This window comes from Muntiacus reevesi, chromosome 3, assembly GCF_963930625.1.
Source record: "Muntiacus reevesi chromosome 3, mMunRee1.1, whole genome shotgun sequence".
In the NCBI taxonomy this organism is placed as follows: Eukaryota; Metazoa; Chordata; class Mammalia; order Artiodactyla; family Cervidae; genus Muntiacus; species Muntiacus reevesi.
In genome coordinates, this window is record NC_089251.1 from 228,902,691 (window position 1) to 228,922,642 (window position 19,952).

A 19,952-nucleotide genomic window follows, 5' to 3' on the forward strand; every position below is an offset into this window, starting at 1 on the left:
TTGCAAGAAAATAGGAAGTGTTAATTTCTCCAAAAAAAAAAAAAAAAGGCTACTTTACGAACGTTGCTCGGTTTCCATGCTTTTCCATTTAAACAGTTTTATTTCAATGTCATATTTTTGGATAACCTCTTTGAAGACATTTTAAAAGGTAAACTCAACACTTGTAACAACAAGAATGCATAAAACTCAATTCAAGACATGACAATATGAAGACCTAGGGCCAAATCAGGCAGCAAACACTATGTCATGGCTGCAAATGGATGCAGTGACTGTAAAAATACAAACTGGTTGTGGGGTTGTTCAAATATGAAAATTGTGTACATCTGTGTTAATAAGATACAGTTTAGCAAATTTTAAAAGCCTCATGCTATTTGATCCAGGAGTTTCCTTCTGGGTATTTTATCCTGAGGAAACAATCTTGCTGTGGCAGAAGATATATTCAGAAGGAACTTTACAGTGGTTTTTATTTTTTGATAGCTGATATTTGATAACAAGTTATAGATCTTTAAATAATGGCATGTATGGGATACCAATCAGTAAAATTATTTTGCATTGTAATGATAAACATAATATTGAAGAAAGGAAGGAAAAAATAACCTAATTATGAAAGAATTTACATTGTGTAATTCTTAAATAATGATTTGAAAATAAAAATAGTAAATATATTGTTTGAAATTAAATATGTTGTTTTAAGAATTAAGGGAGATTTTTATTTATGTTTCTTTTTTTTTTGAATTTGAAAAACAGAAGTTGATATTTCCGATAAGGAAAAATAGCTACATAAGGGAAAAAAACACTGATGACCTTTAAGGACTGTTTGATAATCTTTTCTTTTTTAGTTGCTAATAAATTTTATTTGTGAATGTCACTTTATTATTTAACTTTACATTACTGTATTCATGGACTATAGTAGTATTATTTGTATGGTTTATTTAAAAGTCCAAAGCTAGATTCCATATTTACTTTCATTCTCCTTTATTTTATGAATTTAATACGCTTATATAAATGTTATTAAAATATGATTCTTTCATTTAAATATTTGCATATTAATGTATAAATTATACATCAGTTCAGTTCAGTCGCTTAGTCGTGTCCGACTCTTTGCGATGCCATGAATCGCAGCACGCCAGGCCTCCCTATCCATCACCAGCTCCCGGAGTTTACTCAAATTCATGCCCATCGATTCGGTGATGCCATCCAGCCATCTCATCCTCTGTTGTCCCCTTCTCCTCCTGCCCTCAATCCCTCCCTGAACCAGGGTCTTTTCCAATGAGTCAACTCTTTGCATGAGGTGGCCAAAGTACTGGAGTTTCAGCTTCAGCATCAGTCCTTCCAATGAACACCCAGGACTGATCTCCTTCAGGATGGACCGGTTGGATCTCCTTGCAGTCCAAAGGACTCTCAAGAGTCTTCTCCAACACCACAGTTCAAAAGCATCAATTTTTCGGTGCTCAGCTTTCTTCACAGTCCAACTCTCACATCCATACATGACCACTGGAAAAACCATAGCCTTGACTAGATGGACCTTTGTTGGCAAAGTAATGTCTTTGCTTTTTAATATGCTATCTAGGTTGGTCATAACATAGACATATATAAAATATAGAAGACTATATGTTGTATACTATATTTATCAGTTCACTTCAGTTCAGTCACTCAGTCGTGTCTGACTCTTTGCAACCCCATGGACTGCAGCACGCCAGGCTTCCCTGTCCATCACCAACTCCCAGAGCTTGCTCAAACTCATGTCCGTCGCATTGGTGATGCCATCCAACCATCTCATCTCATGTATATATGGATTTTTTTAATTTTAGTTGTCCAAGAACATTGAACAATGATGCTGATTTGTTTTTTAACTTCTTAATGTTTTTCTTGATTTGAAACACTTCACTGATTATCTCTTTGGCTATTTTTCTGTGATTCCAAAATATCTCCATGAAAGCAAGACATTTATTTATTTCTACCTTTTTTCCCTAATTTACAATTTTGGTATAGCTTCAAGCATACAGAGAATTAATAATTATTATACTTAAGAACCCTGACTACTCTCTGTCCAGATTTGTTATTTACATTTTTTCCCTGTGCTTTATTATTTCTGCCTGTTCTTTCTCTCTCCATATATGTTTATATATATATATATACACACACACCTGTATATACATTCTATAATTGCATAATTATATATGCATATATATGTGTACATGTAGATAATGTTTCCCTGAATCTTTTGGGAATAAGTTATAGACATCATGCTTCTTTTTAATTTGTATTCATTTATTTTTTACATTAACTTATTTTAACTGGAGGATAATTACTTTACAATATGGTGATGGTTTTTGCCGTGAAGCAACATGAGTCAGATACAGGTATGTGTGTGTACTTCCTCTCCTGACCCCCGCCCAGCTCCCTCCCCACCTGTCTCTCTGGGTTGGCCCAGACTGCCGGCTTTGCATGCTTCTTTACTTGAAGTATTTCAGTGTGTGTTTCCTAAGAATAAGGACCTTTTCCTATGTAACTATAGTAGTTTTAACCATTAAGAATATCATTTTAACAAAATGCTATTATGTATTAATAACTCACAGTACCTCCAGGATCACACATGTGTTTGGTTGTTATGTCTTTTTTAAACTTCCTTCAGTTTGGAACATTTCTTCAGTTGTTAATGACTTTGAAGAGTTCGGGACAGATATTTTTAGACTTTTGTCAGTTTGGATTTGCCTGATATTTCCTAATGATTGGTTCAGTTTGCACATTTTTGGCAGACATACCACAGAAATGATGTGTCCTTCTCAAGTGCATCATACTTGGAGACTTGTTATGTGGGTTTGTTCCATTCTGATGATTTTATCCTTGATCCTTTATTTAAGGTGGTCTTGTTTCTCCATTGAAGATTACTGCTTTCTCTATTGTAATTAATAAGTGATTTGGGGGAAGATACTTTAAGACTATGGAAATATCCTGCTTGTCAACACACTTTCACCTACAAGGGCTGACCCACAGATATTTTCCTGACTTAATCAGTTAATTACAATAATATTAATAGTATGTGTTTCATGTTGATTTTCTAACTCTAAGGTATATTCTGTGCAAGGAAAGTTTTCCAATTCTTCCTTATATACTTTATTCATTTGTTTTATTTATAATTTATATTCTGTAATGAAGTTTAATTCTTTATGATAATTATTTATTCTGATTTTCCAACTTCCCAGATTTGACTTGTGAGAATTTCTTCAAGCTAAGGCCAGGGTCCTTTTGAAATAGCCCTATCCTTTATTTTTTCCATCTTTTGGCTGCTCTGCACATCGCATGTGGGATTTTAGTTCCCTCACCAGTGATCAAATGCATGCCCCCTGTAATGGAAGCATGGGGTCTTAGTGACTGGATTGCCAGGAAAATCCCAGCCCCACAATTTCAAAATGCCTTACTCCTCCCTGAGGAAAAAACAAACAAAAAAATGTCATCACCTTGAATTCTATATCTCTTTAAATATTCTCCCTATGTTTGTGTTCTAATATGTCAGGATAGTTTTTCACCAGTTTCAATGGACTTGCAGCTGGTGAATTTTATGTCACTCTTAGGACCTTTGTTTTCTTCTCTCCCTCAGTTTCTAGACCCGTTATATCACTGTAATACATACAGTGGGAGCTTGAAAGATACTTCTGTTAGAAATTGGTGTTTAATTTTCTGTTTACTGGTAATCTGACATTTTTATTGTCCTCCAACTTCTAGTTATGCTGAAGGCCTAGAATTTGTGTGTTTTTATTTGTTTTTGTTGGCTGTATATTTTACCGTATGTGTGGAAAGTTTCAGATTTAGGTGGCTATTATTACCACAACTACCTCAAATTCCAGGCCCATATTTTTTAAGCATTCCACAAAACATATTGGTATTTTAAGTTATTTGTAATATGCACTGATGTAACCAGACTTTCTGGGCTGCCTTGCTTTACCTTTAGTGGTCATCATTCTCTTAACTTAGATTATTTAAATTGAAGGCTTTTTTCTTTATTATTATAATTATTTTATTGAATAGCACACCTCTCAACCCAGGAGTTGTCTCTGAAAAATGTGTCCACTGTAGACAAAAATATTATGATTTGAGATGATTGAAACTTATGATTATATACCAGTCAATTGTATTATTAAAATTTCTCCTTTAGCTTTAAAAATTATCAGCTATGTATTTAAATACCTGGAAATTCAAGCCCATGACTTTAAAAAATGTATATGTAGGTAGAAATAAGGTATCTAATCAATAACATCTGGTTATGACAATATTGTGAAATGTAGTTAGAAGCAGTCACTTAAACTAATGAAATATGCTCTTGGGATATAATTAATATCATTCTTCCAGTTTTACTGCAAAGAGGTCTGATTATAGTTGGTAGTTAAGGGGGGTTTGGATCAGGAGCAAAACATTCTGATGCTTGAAAATTGCAGAGTAGGAGAGAGTTTGCAAATTAGGAATTAGATGAGTGCAGGAGACATGTCTTATGTGAGAGCAGCAATCATTTTTCTGCTCTCTGGAAGCTGTGAACCCAGACTTAAGATATATTTGCTCTTTCAAAAAAAAGATAGAAATTAGGACTCTTATGAGAAATCACTTGCTTTTGAACATTTTTTAATATTTTAAAATCATGTTGTAGAATTTTTTTAAAAATTGCCTTACACCAGTTTTGGTTGTGATGCTCCCGTTTGCAGCTTCTGCTCTGCATGAGGTGTAGGGACTAGTAGGTGTTGTGAGAAGAAATTGAGGTTGGAAGTGGCTGGCTCTAAGCCCAGGATCACTGCTTCTTAGCTGTGTCAAATTGGGCAAATCATGGGATTAAGTTTAGTTTGAATTCTCTTACCTAGGAGGATGACTATGCTACAGCATGAAGGAATACCCAAATCTGCCATTTGTTATAACTTTGTAATTCTATTGAACCAATATGTGAATGTGAGTTTGTATCAGTGTCTTCTATTTCAACTCTGAGTTTTAAACTTAGAAAAATGAAATTTATAAAAATACAGGGATTCATAAAATTTTTTGATTTACTTTGGGCATTTACCTGTGAACTCAGTAACTATCTCTAGTTTCATCTTATTTGAGAAACTCTCTGTTGAGCATTAGTGCAATCATTCATTCCTGTGCAAGGTAGAGGCCAGTGCCATCCTCATATCTTTCACATACCAGAAGATCGATTAATTAGATGTTCTACTCAGAATGCCTGTTCTGCTTGTTGAACTGTTGATTTGGTAAGCTGATATTTCTGCTTCGTCCTACAAAGAACCAAATCTCTGGGCAGAAATTCTACTAGCTGCTGAGAGCTAATGTCTCTCTAAAGATGCTTGCTACTTAATTTTTATTTGTATTGTCTATAGTGTGTTTGAGCTGTCGGAAACAGCACATTGTACTTTGAAGGGTTACTTTAATTATCATTAAGTTGTGCTTTGTTTTATTTCATTTGAACAGTTCTTTTATAAAACAGCATACCCAGAAGCATAAAATTCACTTAAATTTTGAAATATTTTGTACTTTGAAATTACTGTGCTTTCCCATACACCTTTCCTTTAAACAAACACGTTAATTAATGAAATCTGATTAAATAAATTTCTCCTTATAATTGGCTTTCTGAAAGAAATGTTTATTTTTGTGAGGTATGCAAGTGGCATGTCTGCGCTTTTATGTCTGTACATAGTTTTCAATTAGAATTGAAGCACATTTACAAAGTGAATCAGTGTAATTCTCTGAATAAATCAAGCAAAATTCTCCTCTGACTCAGGGATCTTCATGTATTAGACTGAAGTACATTTTCAAAACTTGAGTTATGTAACAACCACCTAAAAACTCCAACTAAATTCACTTACAAATACCTCATATTTTTGAATTGCTCTTATGTTATTCTGCCTCATTCTGGGGGCCTGTGTTTCTTAAACAGATTTTGAAAGTCCACATGCAGACTCATCTCAAGAGTGTCCTCCTTGACTGATGTGTAGGAGATTTGCATATAGTTGGGAACATTTCTGTTCATCAGCCCACTATAATATGCTAGATGCATAATCTATATTTTGCAAAACCTTATTTCAGTATGTTAAAATATGTGATGTCTGAATGAGTGTTGGTCTGGATTAGAGTTTCTGTGACCTTGGCAAATTGCTTACTCTTCTGTATTTCTTTCTTTTCACAGATGCATTTTGTAGGAGTATTCTGAGGATGAATGTTTGCAAATCATTCTGAAATTGCCAAGTGCCACATACAGTAAGTAATATGTATTTTTATTTTTCCACTCAATTGCACTCATGCTGAATAAATTTGGCATACAGTCATGAAAGAATACATTTCTATTTACAGTTCTTTATATTTGTGGATACTGAGGAAAAATGTATGTAAAAGAGAAAAATTTGAGCTATTTGCTAGTCTCAAATTGCATAATTTCATGATTTCTGATGACTGATTTTACTTTTGTTCTATGTACATAACTGGTACATAATTTTTATCACTTAGTATTTGTGAGCCTTTTTCCTTTTAATCATAAGTTGAGAAGCATGTAGAAAAAAATTAGTGTTATTAGCCAGTGTTGCTATGGAAATTTTAGAGTAGTATTGAATTACATATTTGGATTTTCTGAGGATTAAGATTTGCTATGTATCAGGCAGTTTATATATTTTGTCTTAATTCTCCCCCAAATATGTAAAGATCACTATTCTTATTCCCATTTTATAAATGAGAAAATTGAGATCCAAAATGTTTTAATACCTGCTCAGTATCTATTCAAAGTGAAGTTGTTAGCTTTGATGGGAAACAGGCTTTTCAAAAAATATTACCTTCACCAATAACTTAGAAAAAGTAAAATTAATTTTAGTTAAGAGTCTGAATATTTAAGAATACAAACATTTTCTAATTATTTCTTTGGATTTTTGTTTAGTGTAACCAATATCACAGAAGTGTTACAGATTTTTTTTTTCCGTATTGTCTGACATGTCATTGCTTCCATTTCAAATAATGCTTCCAACTCCTCACTTAGATTGCTTTAATTAGCAGGAAATAAGTGAAAATAACTTGATTCTGAAAGGAAGTTTATAAATCGTATAAATTATTCTTTGATGAAAAGTGTTTAGAATTAGACTTCTGAAGCTCTCTGAAAGTCCTATTTCATTTACTGAAAAAAAAAATGAGTACTCTTATATTATAATTTTAGAGTTGAAAGGAACCATAGGATCATAGAGACCTGGCATCTGTGAGCTCAAATTCCTTGTTTGATGAATTGGGATAATCTGGCATAAAATTCAAAATAAAATTTCCAAAAAATGGAAAGACAATAATGGCAGCATTGATATTGTACGTTGTTTTGCAGTATAACTACTTTTTCAAAAAGGTGGCATAGTGTAGTGTTTTAAAATTCTGACCCTGGATTCAGACCACCTGGTTTTAAATTCTGGATTTATCACTTATTCAGTGTTTCAGCTGTGTGACTTTGAATAAGTTACTTAAAGTCTCTTTAAATGGGGGAAAATTAGGAACTAATTTGTGGTGAGTTTATACATGTAAACCATAGCACAGTTCCAACTGCATAGTTAATGGTCAATAAATGTATATGGTTATTACACTGGGACTGATTCATTTGGATATTTCAATTCAAGTATGTATGTTAATAAGCATCTTAACTTCATGATTATGTCATATAAAATATACAACAAAATTACTCAGTGAATACTGTCAATTGACATGCTCAAAAAGAACCTAAACTTTAGCCTTCTTCATACACAAATCAAGATGCTCTTAGTAGTTACTTTGCCTCCTTTGAACTTTTAGTGAAGAAGCAAACTATTTAGTCAAATGGAATGTATGTCCTGTTCTGTGCTGCTTGCAAATCTAGGCCCAAAGCGTGTTTGTGTGTGTTTTGAATATGAGAGGTAGGGAGTTTTGTGTTTATGGAATATTAAATGCTTGTTTTGAAGGAGGCCAGGAAAACTTATAGATACAGAATAAAGAAAATGTTAAAACGATTGTCAAATAATTGGGAAAAATCTCATCCAATGTTTTGTTAAACAGTTCATGGAAATTGAAGGGCTATGGGCAAGAAAAAAAATTCCATGTACCTTACATTCAATATCTCAGTTAATCTAAGCAATAATATAATGAGGTAGGTATGTTATTACCTCCATTCTTCATACAAGGGAAATGCACCACAGAAAGTTTAAATATATCATTCATGGGAGCAAAGGTTGAAGTTGATCTAATTTTTTAATATAAATGTATTTATTTATTCATATTTTGGCTGTGCTGGGTCAACAAAAAGCAAGGGCTTTTCTCTAGTTGCAGCTAGCAGGGGCTACTCTTTAGCTGCAATGCACAAGGCTTCTCACTGCAGTGGCTTCTCTTGCTGCAGAGGGGGGACTCTAAGATGCACAGACTTCAGTAGTTGTGACCCATAGGCTCTGTAGTTGTAGCTCCTGGGCTCTAGAGCACAGGGTCAGTAGTTGTGACCCTGTGACATGTAGGATCTTCCCGGACCAGATATTGAACCCATGTCTCCTGCATTGGCAGGTGGATTCTTTACCACTGATCCACCAGGGTAGCCCTGATCTAATGTTTTATTGAAGCATAATTGGCATAAACATTATATCTGTTTCAGGTGTACAATATGATTTAATATTTGTATATATTGCAAAATGATCACCACAGTAAGTTTAGTTAACATCTATAGCTATACATCCCTATAAATTTTTTTTCCTGTGATGAGGACTTTTACGAGTTACTCTCTTAGCAACTTTCAAATATGCTATAATTTTATTAATTATAGTCACCGTGCTGTACATCACATTCCCATGACTTTTTTATTTTAGAGCTGGATGTTTATACTTTTGATCCCTATCACCTGTTTCTCCCACCCCTCACCTTCTCTTCTGGCAATCACCAATCTGTTCTCTGTATCTATGAACTTGGGTTGTTTGTTTTTAAATTCCACATGTAAATGAGATGATATGGTATTTATCTTTCTCTGTCTAACTTCTTTCACTTAGCATAATACCCTCAAGTTCTGTTCATGCTGTTGCATATGGTAATATTCCATTCTTTTTCATGGCCAAATAGTATTCCACATATATGGAATGTATATATGCATATACACATATGCATTACATATACACCACATCTTCTCTATCCATTCACTCATCAGTGGACACTTGTGTTGTATTCAGATCTTGACCATTGTAAATAAAGCTGCAGTGATTGTGGGGTTGCATATATCTTTTCAAATTAGCAGTTTCATTTTCTTCTGATAAATACCCTGAAATAGAACTGCTGGAGCATGTGGTATTACTATTTGTAATTTTTTGGTAATCTTCCATGCTATTTTCCACAGTGGCTGCATGTATCTACATTTTCACCAACAGTGTATGTGGGTTTCCTTTTTTTCAAATTCTTGCCAGCATTTATCACTGCTTACCTTTTTGATAATAGCCATTCTAATATGTGTGAGGTGATACCACATTGTTGTTTTGATTAGCATTTTCCTGATGATTAGTGATGTTGAGTATCCATTCATGTGTTTCTTTACCATCTGTATGTGTTCTTTGAAAAAGTGTCTATTTGAATCTTCTATTTTTTTTAAGAGGTTGATTCAATGCTATAGCTTTTTTTCTTTATCCTCTTAATCCAATATTAAGCACTAAAATTCAGTGACTGGTCTTTCTTTATTTGCATAAAAACCTTACTCTTCAATCTCAGATCATAGATATTAATTCTTTAGTAAATAAGTAGTTGCTGATTGAATTTCAACTAAACAAATTACAATTGCTTATACTAAATATTGGTAGGACCACTCAGCAACCCAAAACTACCTTGAAAAAATGCTGTTTGAGAAAAGAGATCTTGGGGGAAAAAAGTGTCTTCCTTAAGGCCGTAGAGCTATTTTATGCTTCTGTTAATCTTACTTCTTAGAATTTGAAGTTACTGGCCACACCCTTTTCTTGCAGTTCTTCAGCCACTTGGTACAATGCAGAGAGGTTCAAATTGGAGAGTCCATCTTGACTTAATCCTCCTCCCTATTCATCATTTTCAGGCGTGTCTGAGCTCAGGCACATCCTTTACAACACACCAGCCACACGGATACTTTCCCTTTCACTCTTTAGTGATCTTCATCTTTTGCCGTTTTAGTCACCTACCAATTCCCGGACCTTCACAGGTCACCTCTTGAAATGAACCATTAGCAGCATTTTACCTGAGGGATATTTTGAAACTTCCTAGTATACAAAATATTTTTACTCTAAAAATGAGTGAGTCAGGTCTTTGGTTGTTCTCATACTCATCTTGGTTTTGACAGAAGGATTTAGAGAGTATGTCTACTTTTGTTTTCCAGAATTGGTCTCTGAAAGACAAAACTAGTGTTCACATTTAGTATTTTTATTTCATTTAATTCAATAAATACTTGTCACAAGCTACTATAATATGAGAGGCACTGTGTTGGTTACAAGAGTAGGTGCTTGTTCAGTATTAGTTTAGTCGTTCAGTCATATCTGACTCTTTGCGACCCAATGGACTGCAGCAGGCCAGGCTTCCCTGTCCATCACCACCTCCTGGAGCTTGCTCTAACTCATGTCCATCGAGTTGATGATGCCATCCAACCATCTCATCCTTTGTCATTCCCTTCTCCTCCTGCCTTCAATCTTTCCCAGCATCAGGGTCTTTTCAAATGAGTCAGTTCTTTGCATCAGGTGGCCAAAGTTTTGGAATTTTAGTATCAGACCTTCCAATGAATATTCAGGACTGATTTCCTTTTGGATTGACTGGTTTGATCTCCTTGCAGTCCAAGGGACTTTCAAGAGTCTTCTCCAACACCACAGTTCAAAAGCATCAGTTCTTTGGTGCTCAGCTTTCTTTATGGTCCAACTCACACGTCCATACATGACTAATGGAAAAGCCATAGCTTTGAATAGACAGACCTTTGTTGGCAAAGTAATGTCTCTGCATTCTAATATGATGTCTAAGTTGGTCATAGCTTTTCTTCCAAGGTGCAAGCATCTTTTAATTTCATAACTTCAGGAGGAGACAAAAACTGACTTTCAAGAAAATTCTGTTTATAATTTGAGGAAATAAGATATACCCAGGCATAAAAAAAAGCAAAGGATATGGTATTAAGATACAATATCATCAAAATAGTCTAAATTAGTCAAATTAATAAAGTCATTTCAAATAATTTGAGGAATAATCAGAAAGGTTATATATATGTATATTTAAAATGAAGCATTAGAGGAGATATAAGAAAGGAGATACAATTCTAAACTGCACTGGTTCAAGATTTCACCCTGGAGATTGTTATAGATATTTATGCAGGTGGAAAATACTAACAGAGAAGTCAAGGCAATAGTATATTCAGGATTGGATGTGAAAAGGCATGCTTCACATTCACTGAGTGGCTAATTAGTTTGACAACAGAATAATTTTTTTGTCTTGAACTGAAAACTGATAACACTGAGAAAAGAGGCTGAAGCTTGTTGGTAGGAAATACTGATCATCAGAATAAGAAAGTTGAGTCTAATTAGTAGGCAATTGACAAAACAAAGAGAATATTTTGTAAGGCCAATCATGTGAAAAAAGTTTCTTATTTGAATATTAATCTGGTGTTCTCTTCACGATGGATTCCAGTTGTAGTCAGGAAGAACACTTTGCAGAAATATGTAGCACTTTAAGATGAATGAGATGAGGGTGAGACCAAGGCTGTAGCAGTGGGAATGGAGAGAAAGGAACAGATGTGAGTGAGGTTTTAAAGGACACAGGGTCAGGAAGTAATAATAGTAATTAACGCTTTATAGCATTTGCTGTGTATGAGTCTCTGTTTTGGGCTTCCCCAGTGACTTGGTGGTAAAAAAAACCCACCTGCCAATGCAGGAGACATGGTTTAATCCCTGAGTCCATCCCCTAGAGAAGGAAATGGCAACCCAATCCAATATTCTTGCCTGGGAAATCCCATGGACAGAGGAGCCTACTGAGCTACAGTCCATAGAGTTGCGAAAAATCAGCCATGACTAAAGCAACTGAACATGTACGTAGGCAGACTTTGTTTTGAATGACTTGTGTTTATTATTTAACTTAAACTTCAAACAACTGTCAATGGTAGACACTAATGGCTTCTCTATTTACACAATAGAAACTCAGGCAGCATCTAAGTACATTGTCCCAGGTCAGATAACTAGAAAATAGCAAGGCTGGCACTTGAGCCTATCCAGTCAAACTCCAGAGGATCTGCAATTAACCACTCTACATCATTCCTCTAAAAAATAACCAAAATTTCCAGATTGACTGAACTGGAAAGTGACATTACCAACAGTCAAAGAAACTGATTTCTTTTTTTTTTTTTTTTAGTGTTTACCTTTTGTTTAGTTAAATATTTGGTAGGGAGGAAAATATTCTGACCTTTGGGGAGGATTTTCCCTATGGTGAGTGATGAATCTTATGTACATTTTCACTTCTCTGCTGGGCAACAGGAACAGTGTAATTTATGATATTGTTCAATTATAAATTAGAATAGTAAATATGTCATCTTAATGTGATTTGTCTTCCTTCCTTAACAGAGCTTAAATGAAACAAGGATGAAGTGCTGAATTAAAGATTTAGTATCTTGGGCCCATGAAAGATCACTATTTCAGACTTAGTTTACCAATCATACTAAACAATAATTTTGACAAGAGAAAAAACTAACACCCAGCATAGGGAGTATCTCTCTTTTTCTATATTGAAGAAGTGGCATAATGCACTACTTAGGAGCATATGGACTCCAGAACCATACTTATGCCTGGGTTCAGATCTTAAAATGAGGCCTTGAACTGTGTGACTTGTGTAAACTACATAAACTCTCTCTGCCTCAGTCTTTGCACCCCTGAAATGTGACACTAATGCCTTTGGAATATGTAAAGATTAACTAAGATAAGAGCTTCCCTGGTGGCTTAGCTGGTAAAGAATCCGCCTGCAATTTGGGAGACCTGGATTTGATCCCTGGGTTGAGAAGGGAAAGGCTACCCACTCCAGTATTCTGGCCTGGAAAATTCCATGATGAAAGTGAAAGAGGAGAGTGAAAAAGTTGGCTTAAAGCTCAGCATTCAGAAAACTAAGATCATGGCATCTGGTCCCATCACTTCATGGGAAATAGATGGGGAAACAGTGGAAACAGTGTCAGACTTTATTTTTGGGGGCTCCAAAATCACTGCAGATGGTGATTGCAGCCATGAAATTAACAGACGCTTACTCCTTGGAAGGAAAGTTATGACCAACCTAGATAGCATATTAAAAAGCAGAGACATTACTTTGCCAACAAAGGTCTTTCTAGTCAAGGCTATGGTTTTTCCATATGTATGGAGGTATGGTCATGTATGAATGTGAGAGTTGGACTGTGAAGAAAGCTGAGCACAGAATTGATGCTTTTGAACTGTGGTGTTGGAGAAGACTCTTGAAAGTCCCTTGGACTGCAGGGAGATCCAACCAGTCCATCCTAAAGGAGATCAGTCCTGGGTGTTCATTCGAAGAACTGATGCTGAAGCTGAAACTTCAATACTTTGGCCACCTCATGCGAAGAGTTGACTCATTGGAAAAGACCCTGATGCTGGGAGGGATTGGGGGCAGGAGGAGAAGGGGACGACAGAGGATGAGATGGCTGGATGGCATTATCGACTCAATGGATATGCGTTTGAGTAAACTCCTGGAGTTGGTGATGGATAGGTAGGCCTGGCATGCTGCGATTCATGAGATCTCAAAGAGTCGGACACAAATGAGCAACTGAACTGATCTGAACTGAGATAAGGCACTTACAGTGGCTCCAACCAGAGTAAATTCTCAGTAGTTTTTAGTTATATTCATTGAACTTTATCTCATATACAGTTGACCCTTGAACATCATAGGAGGGAAGTAAGATGTGTCCACTCCCATGGAGTTGCAAATCTGCCTTAAAAATAAAGGACATGATAAATGATTCAACTAAAGGCGGGAACTTTAAACATTTTGGATTAACAATCAGGACTCAAACACTAGTTCTTTTAATTTTATGTACTATGATTTCTGATAGAATACAAACTCTTTTCCATACTTAGTTAATTTTAAAATCTATGAAATGAAAATACAAGTACTATATTTATTTTTAAAAGTCTATGTAATTTATATATAGTTCAAACCCTTGTTGCTCAAGGCTCAATTGTACATTTTTATTTATAAACTTTAATTACAGAATTATTGCTACTTTAAAAATTTTTTTGCTGTGAATTTTTATATATTAAGCATACAAAACAATAGCTTTTATAAGCAAAGATTCATGCTTCCATCATACAGATCAAGAGATAAGACATTTTCTGCATTCCAGAAACTGCTTTTTCTGCTCCTGAACATTAACCTGTTTTCCATCAATTCCCTGACAGATAGCAGTTTTGTGACTTTTGCAGTAATTATTTCCTTTCTTTGCATGATAGTTTTAAGCTTTCATTGTTGTTGTTCAGTCACTAAGTCACGTCCACCTCTTTTGCAACTCCGTGGATTATAGCCTGCCAGACTCCTCTGTCCATGGGATTCTGCAGGCAAGACTACTGGAGCGAGTTGCCATTTCCTTCTCCAAGGGATCTTACCAACCCAGGGATCAAATCCATGTTTCTTTCATTGGTAGATGGATTCTTTACCACTGAGCCACCAGCAAAGCCAACCTTTCATTATGGTCCCTAAATACAGAATTTTAATTGAACATGATTTATGAACATACATACAATATGTAGTCTTTTGTGTTTGGTTTCCTTTCCTGAATGTGTATTTCTAAGTTTTACTAATTTTTTTTTTGTGGTTCATTGATTTTCATTGTTACATGGTATTCCACTGTATAAAAATACTCAGAATATAAAAATATTCAGAATGTGCTGTTGATGCACATTTGAGCTGTTTCTAGGTTTGGGAAATTATAAGTAATGCTGCTGTGAACATTCTTTTAAATGTTTATTGCTGCATATTTACATACATTTATATTGGATATATATTCTCCAGTGAAATTGCTATTATATTTTATGCAAATTTTTAATTTTAGTAGATATTGCTAGTTTTCCAAAGTATACTAGCTATACTCCAGTCAGTAGTATATGAGAATTATGTTTCATCTTTACCAATACTTGACTTAATCAGTCCTTTTAACTTTAGCCATTCTAATGAAAGTATAGTTTACATTTCCTTGTTGAAAAATGCAGCCATGCTATGTGGTTTAATTGCCATATGGTTATAATTGCCTATAAATTATCTGTCCAGGTGCTTTTGCTTATTTTTCTACTGGTTTCATTTTTTTAAAAATAGTTATTATGCAGAAATTAGTTATATTTGAATTAAGAACACTGTATAAATTAAATAACTTTTCCTTCTCTGTGACTTGCTTTTTCAATTTCTTAATGGAGTTTTTGATGAGGAAAAGCTTTAAATTTTAATATTGATTATATTTTTACCTCTTTACATTTATATTTTTCCAGTTCAGTTGATTTTCATGAATGGTTTGAAGTAGAAGTGAAATCCTATTTTCCTTCCAAACAGATATCTAGTTGTTACAGAATCATACTGAAAATTCTCTCCTTTGCCTACTACTCTTCATTGCCAATATCATAGATTAAATATCCACATATCTGTGTTTTGGGAAAATTATTCTTTTTAATTTCTCTATTAGTTTCATCTTACTACTTATGACAATATTTTAACTATGGCTATGTTTTAATTGTTCTTGTTATCTATTAAAACACATTCCCTGGCTGACTTACTTGGCATAAAACCCTAAAGGTTCATTGATGTTGTTGAAATATATGTGGAATATAAGAAAAATGAATGCATGAACAAACCAAATCAAAACCAAACACATAGATACAGAGAATAGAGTAGTGGCTACCAGAGGGGAAGGGAGGGTTTAGGGGAAGGTGATATGTGTAAAGAGGCTAAGGAGTATGGTAACTTATGGAACTAAACTTTTTAGGTGGTGAGCAAACTGTTGTATGTACAGTGTGTGCACAAGTCGAAATACAATATTGTACACATGAAACATATAATTTTACATATCAATTAAAAATATCCTCCCATCATATTTTTATTCAAGGAATCTTGACTTTACCATATTTCATATGAGTTTTAGAATAATTATGTAAAATATGACAGAAAAGTTAGGGTTTTGGTGGGATTGTATTCAATCTATTATTTAATGAATTCCTGAAGATTCAGCATGATTACAACATGACTTGACTCCTTTAATCTATGAATATATATATAAAGTACATGCTTCATTTATTTAGATCTTTTTGGTTTTCCTCAATCATATTTTCTGCCTTTCTGCATAGAAGTCTTACTCATTGTGGTTAATTTGTTCCTAGAAATTTTATGCAGTTTAATATTATTATGTATTACATATTTTTTAAAACTTAATTTTCTTTCTGCTTTTTACATAAAGAAATGTAACTTTTGTACTGAATTTGCATACAACAAATAGTAAGCTCACTTATTACTTCCAATAGTTTTTGAACAGATTCTTTTGGATTTTCTACATAAAGAATTACACTGTGGTCAAAGATAACAGTATTTAATAGTTGTCAAGTTTTATACTTTTTTCACATCTTATTGAATTGGATAGAAAGTTTAGAACAATGCTGAATGAAAATGGAAGGAAAAAAGTACATTCTGTTGTAATTCTCAAATCAGAGGGAAAACTTTCACCATTTTACTATTAAGAATGATCCTTATTATAGTGTCTTTTGTAAATATCATACACCAGGTTAAGAAATTTATTTTAATTCTGATTTTTCTGGGATTATTAATAACAACTGAATTTTTCATTTCATCAAATGCTTCCTCTGTATCTACTGAGATTATCAAATGATTTTTCTTGTTTTCTTTGTTGATCTAACCGCTTACAATGAAGGATTTTTTTTTAAGATTTCCAATTCCAGCAGTAGTACTGTTGCTTCCTTGTGCTTCGTGTGGGCCTAGAGGGCCAGAGAATTTTTCTCAGCATTTGTTCTCTACCCTCCTAATGCTTGCAAAGCAGTTGTTGTCATTCAATCGCTCAGTCATGTCTGACTCTTTGCAACCCCGTGGACTGTGGCACACCAGGCTTCCCTGTCCTTTACCATCTCCCGAAGCTTGCTCAAACTCGTGTCCATTGAGTCGGTGATGCCATCCAACCATCTCATCCTCTGTCATTCTCCTCTTGCTTTCTATCTTTCCTAGCATCAGGGTCTTTTCCAATGAGCAGGCTATTCTCATCAGGTGGTCAAAGCCTCAGCTTTAGCATCAGTCCTTCCAATGAATCTTCAGGGTTGACTTTCTTTAGGATTGACTGGTTTGATTTCCTTGCAGTCCAACGGACTCTCAAGAGTCTTTCTCCAATACCACAGTTGAAAAAAGCATCATTTTTCAGCCTTCTTTATTGTCCAGCTCGCACATTCATACATGACTATTGGAAAAACCATAGCTTTGACTGTCAGGCCTTTGTCGGCAAAGTGATGTTTCTGATTTTTAATACACTGTTGAGGTAGAAAGCCTCTTGTCCCTTCTTGTTCCTCCCTCAGAGGTAGACTGCTGGCTTGTTACTTGGTGCCATGCTCCTGGTGTGGGTGGGAAGGTTCAAGGATACTTTATTCTAGTGTTAAGCTTACGATGTTCTGTGCATCTGGGCCTCAGCTGTGTGGCTTTTTCAGTATTCCTCCCCATTCCTCTCATGATGTTCAAACACTTACTTGACTCTGGAGTTCTTTGGTAGGGACACGTGTTCTGCTGTTTCCCCAGTGGGAGCAAATCTCTGCTTTGTGTTAGCATGAGATTCTTGGCCCAAGAGAGTGACCATCCCTCCCCTAGGCCCTGAGGACTTTTGCTTCTACCTCTCTCCCAGAAACTGTGCATCTTTTCCAGGGCCCTCAGGAGGACCAGGATTTTCTGTCCTAAAAGGTGTTGTATTAGACAATGGAGTGGGGAAGCAGAACTGGTTTTGTGCCTCTGTGATACCAACGTGCTCTCTCTGGCTTCCTGCCCTAACCTTAATCTTTCTGCTGAGCTGCCAGGAAATGCCTTAGAAAGAAAAAAGAGCTTCTGAATGAGTCTATATACCTTTGTGTCTGGGGGATCCCCGGGTGTCTGTACTGTTCTGTCAGCCCCTTCTGGCCTTTGAGAATTTGTTACCATTTTAGCTATTTGCTTCTTACCGACTTCCAAAATGAGCACATGTCCCTCTCATGAACTGTCAGAGGTGAAATGGTCCCTATGTCCTATCTCTCCTAAGAATGGCTGTTACCCTTTGAAATTTAGTTAATCTCTTTGCTTTGTGACCCCAGGTCTCTGATAAGCTCAGGAAAAGTTATTATTTTATAGCTCATCTGACCTTTTCTCATTGTTAGGATAAGTGTGATATTTTGTTCTGTCCTTTGACCTAAGTGGTAGCAAAACTGCAATTTTTTAAAAGTATACATATATATATATTTGTCCCAGCTTTTCAAGTTTTCCAAAGAAAGATGAGTTGGTTTTTTTTTTTTCTCTCTCTATTCATTACCTAGTCTGCACTTGTCAGAGCTAGAACACTTGAGTCAGTATTATTTTTAGTAGTCTTTACACACAAAATTAACTGTTGCTCTAACATTTTTGTGAGCAATTGAGGCTCAATGGATTTTCTATAACATAATTTCATTGCTTTCAACCAGGTAGAGTTCAAGTTTTCTTCTGCATAAAGAAGTCTGGCAACTGGCATGTGGGGCTGGAATTGTACTTTAATCATTAGGGAGTTGTTTCTTTAGTTCTCTTCCAATACTTTAGCAGTATGACTTCATCCTCAAGGATTTTCGAGCAGCTAAGCTGATGCCTGGAGCCTAGCCATCGTATTTGTGTTCTGTGCAGCAATAGCGAACAAACAAAATGCAATGGCAAAGGTCATGCTGCCAGCAGGTTTGTTGCTGTCCAGTCGCTAAGTCATGTTTGACTCTTTGCGACCCCATGGGCTGCAGCATGCCAAGCTTCCCTGTCCTTCACTATCTCCTGGAGTTTGCTCAAATTCATGTCCATTAAGTTGGTGATGCTATCTATCCATCTTATCCTCTGTTGCCCCCTTCTCCTTTTGCCTTCATATTTTCTCAGTATTCGGGTCTTTTTAAATGAGTTGGCTCTTTGCATCAGGTGGCCAAAGGATTGGAGCTTCAGTTTCAGCAACAGTCCTTCCAGTGAATATTCAGGGTTGATTTCCTTTAGGATTGACTGGTTTGACCTCCTTGCTGTCCAAAAGGCTCGAGTCTTCTCCAACACCACAATTTGAAAGCATCAATTCAGTGCTTAGCCTTCTTTATGGTCCAGCTCTCACATCCATACATAACTACTGGAAAAACCATAGCTTTGACTATATAGACCTTTGTCAGCAAAGTAATGTCTCTGGTTTTTAATATGCTGTCTAGGTTTGTTATCGCTTTCCTTCCAAAGAGCAAGTGTCTTTTAATTTCATGGCAGCAGTCACCATTTGCAGTAATTTTGGAGCCCATGAAAATAAAATCTGTCACTGTTTCCACTTTTTCCCCATCTACTTGCCATGAAGTGATGGGAACATGTGCCATGATCTTAGTTTTTTCAATGTTAAGTTTCAATCCAGCTTTTTCACTGTCCTCAAGAGGCTCTTTAATTCTCTTCACTTTCTACCATTAGAGTGGTATCATCTGCACATCTCGAGGTTGTTGATATTTTTCCCGGCAATCTTGATTCCAGCTTATGATTCATCCAGCCTGGCTTTTCGCATGATGTACTCTGCATATATGTTAAGTAAGCAGGGTGACAATATACAGCCTTGATGTACTCCTTTCAAATTTTGTCCAGTCATTTGTTCCATGTCCAATTCTATTACTTCTTGACCTGCATAAACCAGATGGTTTAACCCCCCTCAAAACTGCTCTCCAGAAACTACCCAATATTTTCTTCCTGAGTGCCATTTGTTTGTTGCAAACAAAGCTGTTATG

At 35.4% G+C, this 19,952-nt stretch overlaps 1 protein-coding gene across 4 annotated transcripts in view; it reads left to right on the plus strand.

Annotated features, from left to right (window-relative positions):
- GALNT13 (polypeptide N-acetylgalactosaminyltransferase 13) overlaps positions 1 to 19,952 on the plus strand; it is a 603,283-nt gene that overhangs the window by 27,411 nt on the left and 555,920 nt on the right. For all 4 annotated transcript variants that reach the window (XM_065927851.1, XM_065927849.1, XM_065927850.1 and 1 more), the window contains exon 2: positions 6,167 to 6,237. The gene's annotated coding sequence lies outside the window, so the exon portion shown is untranslated. The remainder of the gene's footprint in view (positions 1 to 6,166; positions 6,238 to 19,952) is intronic.